The sequence below is a fragment of the Pezoporus flaviventris genome, unplaced genomic scaffold (genome assembly GCF_033815535.1).
Source record: "Pezoporus flaviventris isolate CSIRO_AGI_PZ_B2104156 unplaced genomic scaffold, CSIRO_AGI_Pfla_v1 ptg000030l, whole genome shotgun sequence".
NCBI classification, from domain to species: Eukaryota; Metazoa; Chordata; class Aves; order Psittaciformes; family Psittacidae; genus Pezoporus; species Pezoporus flaviventris.
The window spans coordinates 11,401,795-11,419,571 of NW_026892578.1; the positions used below are offsets into that span (position 1 = coordinate 11,401,795).

The following is a 17,777-nucleotide window of genomic DNA, read 5'->3' on the forward strand; positions in this document are numbered from 1 at the left end:
TCACTAAAGGGAAAGACGGTGGGATGTAAAGGAGAATCTTGCAGCAGGATGACCCTGGGAAAGCCAGAAGAAGTGAGCGCAAAAGAGACTTGGAGATGGGGTTGTGTCAACAGGACAAGTAAATGAGTTAGGGAAATAAAAACAATAAGCCGTTTCAACATCTAAAGAAGGATGCAGGAGGAGACGGTTGTAGGAGACAGAGAAGAACAGACAATGGGGAGGCAGACATTCATGTCACAGATTTCAAACGTTGCAAATTTCTCTTGGGATAAATACTGGCTGCTAACACAGAAATACCTAAAGTGAGATATTTCTGTCAGTCTTCCCTTCAAATACTTCAGTTATCCCTCTCATCTCACATATATCCACAAAATGGCTTACTGAGTGGCAACAAAGTAGTAACTAGTCCTCTACTGAGTTTAAAAATGCATAAAATTGGTAGCAAATGTTTATTACTTTGTCATCCGTGAAAAAAAATGCGCATGCTTCATGCACTGCTTCTCAGCAACTAAAGCGCAGTGAACTTATTCCAGCTAAATACCTCAGTGTCATTCACTTGAAAACTGGCTTCTAGTTCAGTCACAATTTTTAGTTAAGTGCACAGTGTAAAATTGTCATGAATTGTATCGAAAGTTCCTTCTTTAAAAAAGAAAAAGCAAAATGAAACATAGGATTCACAGCTACGAACCCAGGAGCTCTGGTTATGAGCTGTTAATGCTCAAAATATTAGCAAGAACATCTGTAACATAAAGCTTCCTTCTAAAGAGCTAATAAACATGTTTGGGTCATGACAACAAGGCTTTAAAACTAGTGTACAATTTGCAAAACCTTTTACTTAAGATTTCATAATTGTTCATATCTATGTTCCATTTTATAAAGATGCTTAATCATTTAGTATCTACCTTTTAATTAAAATCAGTAATTTTTACTCAGAATTAATTAACGCTGATCTTACACAAGAACCCAAGATAGACACAAAGTACTATAGAAGTTATCCTTTGGAACCTAAGGCTTCCAGCTAGATTTCAAATAAAAAAACAAACAAAAACCCAAACCAGAGAACTCCCCCCAAAAATCCCCCCAAAAAAGCCTCCAGAAATATTAGACAAATGCTTCCCCTGAAATTCAGTTGTAAAATGCCCTCAAATTCCACTAGCAAAACTGAAGCTACCATTAAATTATGTATCCTTTGGTGAATGAAAGCTCAGGTTAAGACACCTTTCTGTATCTTTAAGCGTCTGTATACTCTGGGGTGTGATGTGTAGTTTCCATTCCTAGATAGATGTAAGCGGCCAGCTAGGTCCTGAAAAGTTACAAGGGTTAAATTCTCTCCCTGGACAGCAGTTACTGGAGCATGTCTATGCCAGGGCTGGTTCTGCAACACTGCTGCAGGAAGGTCACAGCAGAATTCTCCTCCTACCACAAGTTCGCATCATCTTCCATTTGCTCTATAATACATCATCATTTCTACAGTACAAAAAATAACTCCACGGTAACCAAAGAGAGTTTAAAAAACTTTGCAAATGCTAATCACAGTAGGAAGGAAGGGAGAAGATGAGAATAAAGCAAGTTATGAGATGAATATGGCTTGGCCCAGTGACATTCATATCTAACAAAAATTCTTCAGGCAGAACAAGGCATGCATTTGTTCCTTGAAAAGTATACTTTTCAGAGATGCTTGAATCCTTGTTTTCTGTTATGTAAATAATTTCTTCTCCGCTGTCTCCATAAAGATCACACACTTTCACAAATGCAGCTGAGCTGGGGCAAATGAAGAGCCATTTCTCAGCTGAACTCATAAATTACTTATTGTTTTAATATACTGGAAAATTGGCAGGAAGCGGGGGAAGATATGTCAGTTACACAAGACTTTATACCATCACTTATCCTTGCCTTCCATTAAAAAAACGTTAGTTGCTGTAGCAACTGTCAAACCACACTCTAGTTCCTCTTCCTCCAAGATACAGAACTTCTCCAAAACACTCACATACAACACAGCCTTCCCGCATCCGATGGACAGGTTTCTGGCACTTTCATGTTGTTTGTAAAGAAAGAGGCTCTCCAAGGAGCAGACAAATCCTTTGCAGGGCTTTTGCTCCAGGGTGCACTTCCGTAGACACAATTAAGCTGAAATCCTTAAAATTCTTTTTTTTTCCTGCCTCTCCCTCTCCCCCCCCCCCCCCCCCCTTTTCCATTCTTTCTCTGCATTACCAAGAACATTACTCCGTGCATCTTATTTCACCACTACATCTTCCAGCAGTGTTAAGCAAAATGCCCACACATCTGTCAGATGTCACTCCCTCTCATTCTTTCCCTCATGGCAATGCACAGGCGACAATGACAATGCCACATAACACACAACATCTCTAGGTCAGGAAAATTGAAGTCTAAGACAGGTCTCCTACCCAACAACTAAAGAGACAACCCCTCTCCACAGCCACTGCTGCTCAGTCATGCCTAGGGGATCCCTGCTCTGTCACCAAGGTAAAAAAGCCTTCTCTCAACTGGCTAGAATTCTCCTTCACTGGACAGATCGGGGGGGGGGTTGGAACTAGACTAAAAAGAACCATTAGCATAAAGACAGCCCTAGAGAAAGCTGCCATAAACCAAGACAAATCACAAAAAAAAAAAATCTCATGAGAAAGCAAAAACATATTCCTCCCCTTTGTGCAGCATGCCAGTATTAATGATAAGCAAAGATCCCTGGGAAGCTCTTACATGTTCAAGGACACTACCCAGGGCAGGATGTTTGTACAGTAGAAGAGAGGCCCTACCCACCCCTCTTACGTCCCTCAATCCCCAGCAGCTCCATTCTATTTCTAACCAGAATTTGATGCTTAAAATATTTTCAGGCCTGAATGTTTTCAGTTCCAGAGAAACTATTAATGTAAACAAATCTGTTCTCATACCTAACGGGATGATTTTTAATTGGTGTCTAGAAAACAAAGCATTGCAGTATTGCACAGATTCTATTCTGGACTATATACACATTCTACTCTTTCAAAACAGTTTCAGACTTGGATATACTTACCTTTTCCTATCACAGTAGTTTTACCTTAATTTTCCTGTGAAGTGTCTTGTAAACTGGGGGATTAATGGTTCCACACAAACTTATTTTTGGTTCTTCTAGAAAGGGTCAAGCTACCCTGCCACTTCAACCTTGCAGTTTGCTTCTTCAGTACCATAAGCATCACTTTCGGTCCTTTCTACCAAGCCACTTGTTTTCCTGACAGGGCAAAAATGAACTGAAAATGCACAATGTACTTGTTCCGACTACAGCAGCAGAAAGCACTTGGACAGCTATGGGAGGAGGGGTTAGCGTGTGTGTCCGTACAAAACTAATTGCAAAGTAATATGCAGAAGCATACCCTGAAAACAGCTTTTTGTGAGTGTTTACAGTGGAAACAGCTGCATACTGGCCCAGCCACATAGCCTAAACAAGGTCACTTGGCTCCTGGGAGCAGAGACACACAACCACCAGCTTGAACTACAAGCTTTGATCCCCAAATTAATTGCAAGGAGTGATTGCTGCTAAGAGCCCTGGGGGATATCCTTCTTCACTCCCAGCTCTGCTGCAAAGAGCAGTAGCTGAAAGTAGGTATTGGTGGCTAATCTTCTGTCAGAAATCCCAAACCAGATGACATTTTTTTTGCTACACCTAAGAGATCGCTGGACTGTTGCCATACTCTAGTTCTTCTGATATTTCTCTTTTGCATCTTGTCTCTGAGCAGATACTCTAAACAGCTTTGTTTTCTTGTGCTTCATCTTCCTTTCACACTTCTACTGACTCTCCTTCCCCACATCCCTTATTATTACAGTACCCCATAATTTATCCAGACCCCTGTAACTGCACGACAAGGCCTCAGGTTGCCAAGCTAATGAATGCTCCCGAAGTGCAAAATACCATTTGATTTTACTACTGCTTATCATCTGTAGGTCTTCTTTACAGAATGAAGAAATGGGAGGCAGTCAGCAGCTCTAGGCCACCTCATGACATTTTGCATGTCATACTTAGGGCTGAAACAAAGAATTCCAGAGCTATACACAAGGGCTGCTGCAATTTGCACTAAGGTTCCCAAAACAGAATGGTGAGATTTTCATCCAAAAATAAAAGGTGGGACAGAGTAGGGCCTCATTAACTACAGTGTGCTCAACTATAAAGCTAAGCAAGCAATTCCATCCCATTAATTCACCAGCTAAGGTCAGTCAGGAATCTCACTGGGGATCATTATCCCAAACATAAAAAATGTAAATGCTGTTACAAAACAATATGCAGGCACAATTTCACAGATGTGAACAGGCTGGATTAAGAAGTTACTGACCCTAGAAATTCATTACTGTTTTACAGCTGGCAAACCATAGTTGAGCTAGCTGTTATTTAGCAACTATGCTTCATTCTTGAATTGATTCAAGTCACCTCACTGATGTACATTAAAAGAGAAACAGAAGCATTCACACTATGTGTTATGGTGTGCTGTCTACAATGGCCATAAACCATGGGTCACACAGCTGTAGGCCCATATTAAACTGCTCCAGCAGAACATGCAAACATATACCTTCTCTGATAGAATGATATACTAGGCTGATGTCACCTGGATCCCTCCTGCCTTTGTATTCCCTTTCCACCTTGTCTGTGACTCATCTTGTATGTATTTGGGAGAAATGACTTTCAGAGTGCTGCTCACTGCCTGCTTGCACATATATTCACGTTTCAGCTGTGGGAAAAGTTTATGTGTGCTGTACGCTCACAAGAGACAAACAAGAATAGCAAATTGTGCATGCTACATTGAGGCAATTTGTTGTAATTTGTCTAAAACCAAAGATTACAGGAAGATGAGTTCTCCTTGACACAGTCATAGAAAATGGGGAGATACTTTGCTTGGCATTGTTCAGCGCCTCCTAATGATGACCAAGGCTCCACCTCAACAGTGGGATTGTACGCAATGTAAGCATTTGGTGTTGCATAAGCTGCTCTGAGCGACAGTTCTGCAATGGCTTATACCTCTAGCTCATGCCTAGACAGCAATGAATCCTTAAATATATAAATCCTTATCATTAAATAAATAAATAAATGACACAACTAGCATTACAGCCATTTAAACTTTTTTTCATTACCCCTTTTCAAATTTGTCCAGATTACAGAAGCCTCTTCAAATATAGCATTTTAAGTATGTAGTCAGCTGACAGGACCAGCCACTGAGCAAGAGGCCTCTTAATATTCTTTTAAATAATTCCTTTTAAATAATTTAAATAATTATCTACAGCTTCATGTTTCATGTTACACTATGAACCGTATCACCTATTTTTGCTGCTCCAATCATATTTTCTGTTGTAAACTTATCGCCCTTTCAGTACCACACCTATTTAATCTGAATTCTTATGTTTTAAAACAATAATAATGTACAAGTATTATTGCTTCTTCAAATACTGGAGTATTTTACTAAAAGTTACTATGAAAGAACAGATGTTCAAGCCAAATTTTGCCCACAGATAAACGAGGTGACACTTTAAAACCAAAAATTATAAAACATGAAAGAGGAACTACTGAATTTGGCTACAGAGACAGATTTTTAAATACCTTTTCAAAGGTTTTTGTAACTTCAGGTTCTTAATTTGCAAGACATTACCTCTGTCTGCCTGTAAATTTCGACACGAACCTGGTCTTCAAAAAAAGCAAGCATTGGGTAACAATTTCTTCTGAGTTTTGCTTTAACTATGAACCAAAGAGAACTTCTTATCCCACATACCCTACACTCCTGGAGCAGATTATTAGAAACTCAGCTCTCTGTGGATTAAAAAAATACAGGGACTAGGGAAGAGAGAAAGAAGTTTGCACCCATTTCCTGAGACAGGAAGCTTGAGTGTATATGGCCTGATAAGGGGAGGGGGGGAAAAAACCCTCAAATGTCTCAGCCTGGTAGCTTGGCTACTTCTGAATACATACCAGGATACAGCAAGTTCCTCTTCCCAAAAAGAGGATCATGAGTCATGCAGTATAGCACATGCACGTGGGTTTGGTTTTGTTTTTTTTAAGTTTCTATACAAAAAGTTTTACAGCATTAAAGAGAAGTAAACAGCGTCAAGATAGGGCAAGGTAACTTAAGAAAGCTCAAACCAGGAGGGATTTTCCCATATAGCCATCTGTGATGGTACCAAAATAAGTCAATTTCTTGAGAAAGAAGGATTTTATTTTTTTTTCCATTCTTTGGGTTTTCATTCTCTCCATTTATATGAGGAGCTACATTTCCTTAAAGGAGGTGATGCACTGCAATTGCACAAATAGCTTCTACTCCATCTCCTTCAAACACAGTCTGTAAAAACCAACCAACCAACCAACCAAAAACAGAAAAAAAAAAAAAAAAGAACACCCTCCAACTTCCTCCCCCTACCAGCTTAAAAAGTTTACAGTAAAGGATATAATTTTGATCCCAAAAAGGCATTTTCGTAGTGGCTAATAGAGTAGATGCATATGAAGTCTGGCGGACATCCTCTTGTGAATATCAACTACCATTAGAATTTAGAGGCATTTATCAAGAACTTTCAGGATTTAAAATAAAATGAAAACTTGTATTTCAACAAAGTGCAATATAATCACATTTTAATAATAAAGTCAACATTATGATGGAGGAAGCCTTCATGAAACTGCAAGATCTTGAATATTTACTGAAGAGCTAAAGAACAGTAATGGTGAAATAAGTCAACTCTTTCGCTTTAGAGGAAGGATTCTTCCTCTAATCTACGTTTAAAATGCAACTAAGACATCAGTTCCCAAAAACGTCAGTCTTGATCAACAGAGAATTTCCCCAGTGAAATTTAATTTGGTACTGTGAGAAGACAGAAAGATGCCTACATCTTCTGTTGCACCATGGCATCTATGTACGGATTTGCTCATGTTTGTAACTGCACATAAGAGCAGGGAAGCTCAGGCTACAACAACATGGATCCAGCCTGCCCAAACAATTGTCTGGATTTCTTGCCCTTTTGTTTTTTCCTGCTGCTCCATCTTCTGGAGGCTTCACAGTCCCACACAGCTGGAAGGACACCTCATACATGACAAAGTGCCAGCTCCCTCCCTCCCCATTGAGCCCACAGCATACATTTAATCAGGTCAAGTGCACGGCAGCACCCGTGACCAGTGGGTCACAAACTAAGGGCTGCCTCAGCATCCATCCCATCTTACAGCAAGTCATGTTCACATCCCATGATCAAGATGTTGGTGTCCCCCATGCAATCACTAGGTATTCACCCACAGTGAAATGCCTACGTTTTGTTACTGTGATGGAAACATTACTTGTCATGAAAGGAAAACTCCATTATGAGCCTTGGAAAAGACAAAAGATCAGGCACAACCAAGTTACAGAGTGTGAATATGGTGGTAAATAGTTCGATAGTGGCTAGGGGAAAGGGCAGAGAGAGGACAGCAGGCTTGGAATAAAGTAGGAAGAACAGTCTTAAGAGACACTTCTGAACTAGGTGTGACACACAATGCATTTCACTAAAAGGAAAACACAGCTTTAAAAGAGAAAATCCCTCACTATCTTTTACAGAACTTGGCTATTTGAATGCAACTGCAGTAATTAACACTGTAACCTGGTGGTTATCCGAATAGAGAATTTGACCATTGTAGAAAATATCCAGGTAAGCAATGCGGGCAACTAAAACCAAATAACTGACAGGCAACGTTGATATACTCAAGTATGATTAGCATTTGTTACAACATGAAAGGAGAAAGGAAGGTGAAACAGCAGCATCATTATACAAATAATTACTGTCAAGCTCTGATGTCACTTGTGATGTCAAGACGTGGATTCTCATTCGCATATGCACTCAAATGTTCTGAGCTTTGATCTGGGAAGAAATCCTCCAGAGTTCAGAGAGGAAATGACTTCACCAAATGCCCTTACTAACCATGATTCCAACAGTCTTAAATTCACTGTGAAGCTAGGTAGGATACATATCAAGTCCTGCCTTTTCTTAAAAACAAACCTCAGAAGGAATATACTGTAAATAAAATTAAATAGAAACTTACTAGTCAGATGCATGTGTATTGCTCTATCTTGCCAACACAGGCAGATAAGCACCAGAAAAATAGCCACTTGTGAGAAATGAGCAACAAGCTTATTTCCAGAAATAACATTATTTCAAAAGCTTAAGCAAAACTTCTCTTTCAGCTGCTTGTCTGGATTAAAGTCACCCTGAACTGACACTGTTAACTCACAGTTACCATGATCTTTACAAGAATTAGGTTTTCTTAAACTATGTCTTCACGTATATATATGTATTTAGTGTAGTATACAAAATACGCCTGCAAAAGTTTAAAGGGGTAATATTTTTCTGGTCATTCCTTACTACCGTTTGGATTTCTAGATGCTGTTGGCACCTACTGCTCTTTCATGTTTCAATTACTATTAAAGTTACAGTTAGCATTTGAATTACTGTCATTGATCAGGTCATTATAAGTGAGTTGTCCAAAAGTTTACCGACAATGGGAGTGTTAGTACTGACAGTCCCTGCTGCAAGGAACACAATTTTTAAGCATTTTTCACTTCTGGATGGACACATGCCATCTCTGCAAAACGATCTAATCTCTGAACTTGCCTGCTTTGTGACTTCTGAGTCACACTAGCCTAGCATTATACTTGAGCTAAATTTCCTGTCTAAACATGACCAATTCTGTCAGAGGTATCGGCAGAGACAGCAGAGTAGAGTCTGGGCTGTCTGTAAACACCCCACCAGAGTAAGAACAAGAAAAGCAGCAGCAGCTGTACACAGCTGGGTAGATGGAAGAGCAGAGGAAGTGAGGCTGTGCTGGCCGACACAAAAGGCAAAGCTTAGGGAGAAAATAAAGCATTTTACTTATCACATCCCCAGCCAACACCATCCACCATTGCTTCGGTGATCTGTTCAGAACTGGATGATTACTAGCATTTTACTTAGATTTCCCATGCTAGCACAAAATCAACTCCAAAAGGTTTCTGAGTACCTAGAAAGCAGCAATCCACAGCGACTTCCATCCCCAGTTATCTTAGATGAAGCAACCCCATTTAATGAAAAGCTATGATGGTCTCAGGTTACGACAGAGTGGTGTTTTGTGAGAAGTGTTCTCTCTTTTATTATATCAGATTCTCTAAAAAGCTATTGCATATCATAACCAACCTTTCATAGCACTGAAAGCATGAACACATATACTCCCACATAACCAACTTAAAACATTCCTAAATATGTCTCTGTAGAGAAAAAACAAAAACAAAAACAAAATAAAGGAAAAGTCATCAGTAGGGAAAAAGCATCCTCAGAAGAGAAGCTGTAACAAGATTTTCAGTGGCATCAGGAAAGACCAGCAAAGAGGGAAATGGCAGGAAGTATGGCAGCATACTTCCAGCCACATGTCAGAGCTAGAAGGTAGACACACTGATGCTTTCTGAGTTATCCACCTGTCCCACCATCTGTCTTTAACATTAAGAGTCTTACCTAAAGGGCCAGGAAAACAATAAAGCAAAGAAGCTGTGCCTATAGGAGAAATAAATCATCAGAACAATCAATAACAATAATTCCAATAATCAATTATCAGAAATATGAACTTTAAATTACTCAGCTGCATGCTCACATGTATACGCTTTGTAAAGCTAAATTGGGGAGGGGGGTGAGGAGAGAGATTTTGCCTTAATAGAAAATGTCATGTAAAAATTTACTTTGGTAGTCAGCTTTTTGGACTGATTAAACTACATGTAAGTCAGTTATATAAATGCATAGCTCTGAAGAGATGTGCTCTTACAACAGTTCAATAAGCATGCTTTGTAAAACATTTATGTGGGCTTAGCATATAGACAAATTCACAAACAGACTGGTTAATTCCCTTCTTCCTGATGACCATTAACCAGAAGAGGAAAGAGAAGAGATTCTTTTTAGAATAGTCTAGACAGTTCAAAAATAGCGTCTGTGCCCTTGCCAGGTGCAAGGGAAACTGAAAAAGTAGTAACTGTAGGTTTTCTAAAATCAGGGTGTTGTTTTGACTGTATTTTTCATCCACCCTTAACCTTCTGGATTTCAGCAAGGGGGTTCATACCTATGTAGCTCCACATGACCACATGCCTTAACTGAGGAGTAACACTGACAGGTTTCCAGGTAGCCTTTATACCGTTCAAAATCCTGAACATTAGAAGAAGTTGTGATGTAAAGTGGCAAGAGGTTTTGAAAGCTGATACATCTTCAGGGCTTTAGCTTGTCCCTTCCCCGCTATTTGTTCCAATGAAAAAATTAGTTTGCTTGTTTGCTTGATTATGACACCTGCTCGACCTGGGGAAGGAGTTCAAAGTAGCAACAGAAATCACGTTCCTCTTCCCCATGTTCATTTTTCAAAGAAAATGGCAAAGAAGAGTTGTTTATTCTTTCAAGTCAATGTGCTTGTTCTGTGCGCTCAGGATGACATTCCCTCAGTGGAGATGTGTGGGTTTAGATATCAATTTATGTTAAGTAATTTTAAAATAGAAATGCATACAATGCTGGTTTTAGACATACCAGGTAATGCTTTCACATAGTCTGGTTTTGCAGTTTTTTTCCACCCCCAGTGCACGGGAGATACATTATCTCACATTTTAATGGATGTGGTCATTTTCTCTCTGTGGCCAAGTTTACAGGTTCTTGCAGGGTCTGTTCCCACGTTTGGGGACTCTACATTTCCCTCAGGATCCCAGATCTGTAAGGAATCTGTAAAACTTCACTCTGCCAGTTACCCTTCACAAGTCTTAAGTGACTGAAACTAGAGGGAGTACAAGGAGAGCAAAGGCCACTGCAGGAAAATTTATCATGCAGTGATCTGGAATGTTAAAGACTTTAGTTCTTTAAGCAGAGTGCTAATGCTGTGTTACACACACATTGCATCATATAATAATACTGTGTGTAAAATTAAACATTCTGGTATCACACTGACAAAGAAAAAAAAAGGTTTTGACCCAATAATCTTCCCCATGATCCTGACAAGCTGCCCATTCAGCCAAGTATGTAATCTAAGCACCCCCAATAGCACTGCTGCACTTTTTGTTGCTAGTTACCAGAGAAATTGCATTTTAGCAGCTGGTACATAGCTCTGTCACAAATCATCTTTTCTGTTTCAGATATCAAAATTCCACAGTAAGTATTACTGCTCAAAGATAAGAAATCATGATTTGCAACCACATTCACCTCAATCATCTCCCTGCTAGGTGTCAGACTGCAGCAAGTCAGATGTCATGACACCTTTCAGACAGACCTGAGGTTTGCAGCAAGATGAAGCAGCCCCCTCCCACAATACAGTACTCAGAACAGCATTTCAAAGGCTAAGAGAAGCTTCTGATAATTTGGAATTTGGACTTGGAATCAGATGTGTCTGGCAATTCAGTATCAAAACCAAAAAGCAGATGAGGTAATGAAGTGCTTCTGTTGCTGTAACAGGAATAGCACAGAAGATGATTACTGGTTATATGCATTGTTCCATGCATTTCTAGATTTTCATGTCAGTACTTCACCTAAGGTTTGTATTTTTTTAATCCGATCTGAGATTTTCTGAAGCACTGCTTACTTCTAAAACGCATGAATTGGCTTCCCTGGAAATAGCCAGATGGAAAAGAACAAGAGTCAGAAAAGTAAAAACTGTACCAGGGATTAAAAGAAATCCTTTGTGTTTGTATTTTGAATTTATGAAGCACTTTGTTACAGTCAAGATCAGCATACCATAAGAAAATCTTGGTGGACAGACTGAAAAGAAGCCAATTTTGACAGCCTGGTTTTCCTTCTATTCTTTCATTCTGCCATCTTCCCTGCCTCTTGGTCAATTCCTTCCCATCATCTGTACTTTTAATCCATACTCCACTGTTAACATCACTTTACAGAATCACAAGCACTCTGGCCACCCTGACACTACATATTCCTTTATACAGGAACCAGCTCAGTTTTACATAAAGCCTACCTGGAGCGATGGAAGATACTTGTTATCCAAAAACTATGCTAAAACTAAGAGCCAGCCATCATTCCTAGAGAAGGATGTGCTAATTAGAGCATAAGTATATTTTTGCAACTTTTTTAAAACACAGTCCCAACAGCATCTTGCATTTTCATAAGGAATAAAATCTCCTCCTTTTTCAACCAGAAAAAAACCAAGTTTTTTTCAACAAGAGCTTTAAATCTATTGTTGCCTTCAAGTAAGGTTTTCTGCAGCCAAGGGCATAACATTTCTTCACATTGTTACGGATGCTCTAATTATGAGTGTAGCAACCGCCCTAGAAATACAATAGGGACTTCCATACTATTGTATCCAAATTAGGTCCTTTTTTTCCCTCCACTTGTTTGGTGACTATCCCAATTGAGGCCTAACATAGTTCACAGTTAATGTCCACCTGGGGCTACAATTACAACAGAACATTTGCAGGTAAGTGAATACATCACAATTCCAAGCAGTCAACATAATTTGCTTGCTAGATGTTTTGGCATTTTGAACTTTGAACTGCAGTGAGTTCCTGTGGTTTGAAGCACAATTCATGATTTTATGATAGAAATCTTAATTTCACATTTTGCCTCTTAAAGCAGAGCTTGGACCCTCAGGCTTTAACAGAGAACTTTGGAAATACATGAATGTAGAAAAAAAAAAAAGAAGAAAGCAAAACCCAGAAGAACCAACAAGTACATCTTTTTTTACATCTACCTCTGTGTTTCTCAAACCATCTAATGCTTTCTTGGCTCTCCAGGTTGGACAGTCTGGCTGCAGAGGACGGAATTTTGCCAAAATTTAAAACAAAGAGGTATGGCAAGCTATGAGAAGGATGTAGATATGCACAGCTTCCTCTCTGTCAAAGTGTGGATTGCGCTACACTTATTTGAAGATTTCTCGATTTAAAAGGTAGCTGGAAGTAAGACTTTTCTAGGGATTGTCAGTTGTGGAATTTATTCGCTGTTGGATTGGTCATTTGTGAATCGCATGGATATTCTCCGAAGCATTGAAGGAGGAAGCAACCGAAGGACATCTGTTATTACAGCATTTGAATGGTAGAGTTCTAGCATACTACATCTGAAAATCGAGATTTATACATTGGATGAATTTTGCCATGAAAATTAAACTACATAAAGGTGTAAGAAAGCACAGATTATGTATCTTGTAGGATACAAGCAGAAATACACATCACTACAGTACTGATCTCGGGGGGGGGGGGGGGAAGGGGGTAAGGGAAGGTAAAAAAACAACAAAACACAAAGCTTATCCATTCAGGAAAAGAAGTTACAGGTTGCTGCAATACTGGAATCTACAGCCTACTCCACAAAGTTTAGATTACTTTTACTAAGGTGAAAATAAAATACAGTGCTTTAAAGACCATTACAAAAAGAAACAAAAAACAAAGGTGAAAAAAGACTTAAATCCTGTCTCTCTGGTTTTGTACCTGCTAAGCGCTGCTACCTGCAGGACCTTACAACGTTTCACTGTTTCATGAAGTGAAACTGCAGTCTGGCATGGCTGCATAATGAAGAAAATAAATCCTTAACTCTTGCTGTCAAAAACCTAACCAACCTAATGACACATATACACATATGAAATAAATAACTGCTCAACATTCTTTCAATGAGCTACCATTTCAGGGCTGAGCATTGTGGTCCACAGTCCACTTCAAATTTAGCTTAGTGTACAGATTCAACAGTAGAACATTATGATCTGTTCTACCATTTTGAGATCCATTCTGCTTACATAAAAGTGGTCCTCAACTTCTCTGAAATCCATGGTCAAGTAACTTTCCACAAAGCACCTAAAAATGAAGTCATTGTAGATAACAAGTTGTATTAAATATAGATGTAACATGAAGAATGTCACTACATAACAAATTCTAACAAACATGCACTTTAAGGGGATGGTGTGCCATGTTCTTCCAACCTACCCCCTATTCTGCAAGATTCTATAGCTTCCTCTCAGAAATATCAAAAAAAACCAAACAAAAAAACAAACAAAAAAACCACACCAGCCTGAAAAAAAATTAAAAAAATCTCTGGTTATTTGTAAAATAGATTCACTGAGGAGTTATTTTGGATTGACACTAGCACCACATTTCCTTCTGACATTCTATAGTCTACTGTATTTAATCACAATCAATATTTATATTGGATAACTTTGATGAGGATTAGATAGCATGTCACAGCTCCGACATTAAACTCAGTGTAGGCTGTTTCCATTTCTTCTGTGGCTAGTAATTCAGTCATAAAATGTAATATTAAATAAGATTTTAAGACAGCAGATGGCATCACTTAGTTATTTTTAACTGTTGTACATTGACCATTTACTATGCAGCATAATCCATTTTTGCACATTAGTAATTGGAGCTCTATGGACAGTGTAGAAAATGGATATTTCATAAAATGCAGAATAAGATATTACCATTTAACCTAGCTGGTTGCCTTGATCTGTATTTTCATACAGGCATCTTAAAAAAAGTCCAGTTTCCCACAGCTACGGCTGCCCTTCTTTGATTCACCAGATACTTCTGAGCCCCTAAGTGAGCCTCCATAAGCCACCAGCTAAAGGCATTCATTCCTTCACTAGATCAGCCAGAGCAATGGCTGACTTTCAGAAATCTGGAGATGTGTGAATTCATAGGCTTTTCCTCACCTGTTCCCAACTGGGATCACTCTTAGAGCTACATCATGCCATCAGGCACAGAACCATGAAGTATTTTCAACCACTACTAGAGAAGCTGCCCATTCAACAGAGTTGATAAAAATGGTGAATGCTAGAGAGGCTGTTTGTGCCCATTGAGCATCACACAGGAAGCAACAGCCAGAATGAAAACAAACCTGGCTCTAAGCTTTGCGAGCGGCTGCAAAATAAGATCTGCAATTCCATCTTTCTTTCATAATTACTTTTTCAACATTCCTCATATAATATATAGGATGTGAAAAAAGGTAGGAGGATAAATTTCCTTTGCGTATTCAGATGATCTACAGATTTTAAAAGGTAAACCATAAAAACAAAGGTGTCTGTGCACACACTCAAAATGCTGTACAGATAATGGGAATTCAGAGAAGGCAATGTACTGAGTCATTTTTCTGAACATTTTCAGAAGAATATCAAAACCATTATGTTCTACTCAGGGCAAATATGAAGTGGCTGTCACAGTAGTTCATAGGTGTTACAATAAGAATTCTTGATCAGAAAGGTGTATTTTTCAATGTCCCATTCAGTTAGAACGGATGCAAGAATGCCGTGTGGGAATCTAGAGTTTAAGATGCTGTAAGGGAGTAGCTGGGTGGTTTCCCTTTAGCAAGCTGCATGCCAAGGTTTGTAAATTCAGATGTGGCAGTACATGGTGCAAACCTAGTCCAGTGTGAGCCCTATGTTGGCTGACTCCTTGTAAGGACCATTCCTAACTGACCCCTCTTGAACCGCATCCTATTCCAGACAGTGCAATAGAGGGAAACGAGAGGGTCACCTCAAACCTTGCGTGACAGAGGTGTGTGGGAAATGGGGGAGAAGTCGTACAGAGAAGGAAAGAAATAAGCCAGAGCACAGAAGAGACACTCTCCTCCTCACCCACACAAACACAACTCTGCTTTTCTTTACCCATTCCTAACTTTTTTTCTGGTCTTGCCTTCTTAAAAATCTATTCTGAGAGCCAAGCTGAACGTACTGTCTGAACACAGAGATGGCAGCCTTACAGAATATTTAGCAATTCTTTGCAGGTTTGCTAACAGTTTATCCTCGCTTGATGAATAAGTGCAAACACCCACCAGTATGCTTGCTTAGTATTTAGAGTTCACTTAATAGCAGCCAGGACCTCAACCTGAACATCATCTGTCTGTAGCAGGAAATTTTCAATGAAAAATTGATTATGAAGACCAACAGAGAAAAGCAATTTGTGAAGAAGATACAGATTTCTTCATAAAAGAAAAAAAATTACTACAGATACTACTGAAAACACACATTAGAACTAATGAAGAGGTTATAAAATCTTTTCATTTTATATCTTTGTAAAGACCTGTTTACTCCCTTGGTGTTCAGATCAGCACATTAGCCGTACACTACCAAGGCATTCATCCTCTCTCTGCTCTCAGCCTACAGCAGAAACAAGCTTTTTCAGGCACTCAGAGCATGTCATTATACTTCTGAAAAGCAAACATCGCTCCAAGAGCTGTGAGGAACAGAGGAGGGAAAGAGTCAATCTCTGACACAATAAATTACAGAACCATCCTCAAATCTTTTCTTTTTATGGAAGTCACCTTTTCAAGTGTTGGCACCATGTGCTTTAGACAATATTTCCCCTCCCCACCCCCCTTCCTGGGTGTTGTTTTTTTTTTTCCCCAACCTGCTATCAATACAAACTGAATGACATTTTTTCCTCTGTAATAGGAAGAATTAGACATATAAATCCAACAACAATGTGAATGCAAACCAGCAGCACCATTACTAATGTCATGGTAATCAGCATTTATACTCACTGTAGCCATATGCTTTCTGCTGAGTCAGTTTTGAAGTACACACTGATCCAAAAGGTATTAGACAGAAGATACAGGACTAAATTCCTAAAGGTCACTCCAGACAGTCAGTAATGTTATCTATAGTGAGTATCACTACAATAATGGCAAGAATATAACAAGGGAAAGTGTAGAGTCCTGCATCTGGGCAGGAACAACCCCAGGTTCCAGTATAGGTTGGGGAACGACCTGTTAGAGAGCAGTGTAGGGGAGAGGGACCTGGGGGTCCTAGTGGACGACAGGATGACCATGAGCCAACACTGTGCCCTTGTGGCCAAGAAGGCCAATGGCATCCTGGGGTGTATTAGAAGGGCAGTGGTTAGTAGGTCGAGAGAGGTCCTCCTTCCCCTCTACTCTGCCCTGGTGAGACCGCATCTGGATTATTGTGTCCAGTTCTGGGCCCCTCAGTTCAAGAAGGACAGGGAGCTGCTGGAGAGAGTCCAGCGCAGGGCAACTAAGATGATTAAGGGAGTGGAGCATCTCCCTTATGAGGAAAGACTGAGGGAGCTGGGTCTCTATAGTTTAGAGAAGAGGAGACTGAGGGGTGACCTTATAAGTGTCTATAAATATATAAAGGGGGAGTGTCACGAGGATGGAGCCAGGCTCTACTCAGTGGCAAACAATGATAGGACAAGGGGTAATGGGTACAAACCGGAACACAAGAGGTTCCACTTAAACTTGAGAAGAAACTTCTTCTCAGTGAGGGTGACGGAACACTGGAACAGGCTGCCCAGGGAGGTTGTGGAGTCTCCTTCCCTGGAGACATTCAAAACTCGCCTGGACACATTCCTGTGTAACATTATCTAGGTGTTCCTGCTCCGGCTGGGGGACTGGACTAGATGATCTTTTGAGGTCCCTTCCAATCTCTAGCATACTGTGATACTGTGAAGAATCATATGATAGTTGCCTGCAGTAGCAGAGGTTAGCCTCAAGTGATCTTGCCCTGTCCTATCTTACAGCTGCAGCTTAACTAAATATAAAAGATGGACACAGAAGCTAGAAACCACAAGGTACTAACTCAGGTCTGTACTCAGTGTCATAAGTGATGTGGGACAGACTGGAATTTTTAAGTGAAGCATATAAATTTAAATATCAGGCCATATCTTAACATTACTTAGAAGATTAAAACTATACATAGAAGTCTAGCAGGGCTTTCTAGAATAGAAGCAAGTCAGGTGCCTAAGCCCTGTTCCAATCAGTAGTTATTAACTCAGCAGTCTGCTTAAACACTGTAAGGTACTATTGAGGCCTTCTCATAGAGTTACATGCTTAGGCATTCCCAAGTATTAGGCCTC

General features: G+C 39.7%; 1 protein-coding gene across 3 annotated transcripts in view; it reads right to left on the reverse strand.

The window, feature by feature from the left end:
• ARHGAP6 (Rho GTPase activating protein 6) overlaps window positions 1–17,777 on the reverse strand; it is a 325,484-nt gene that overhangs the window by 101,419 nt on the left and 206,288 nt on the right. The gene's annotated exons all lie outside the window — the stretch shown is intronic.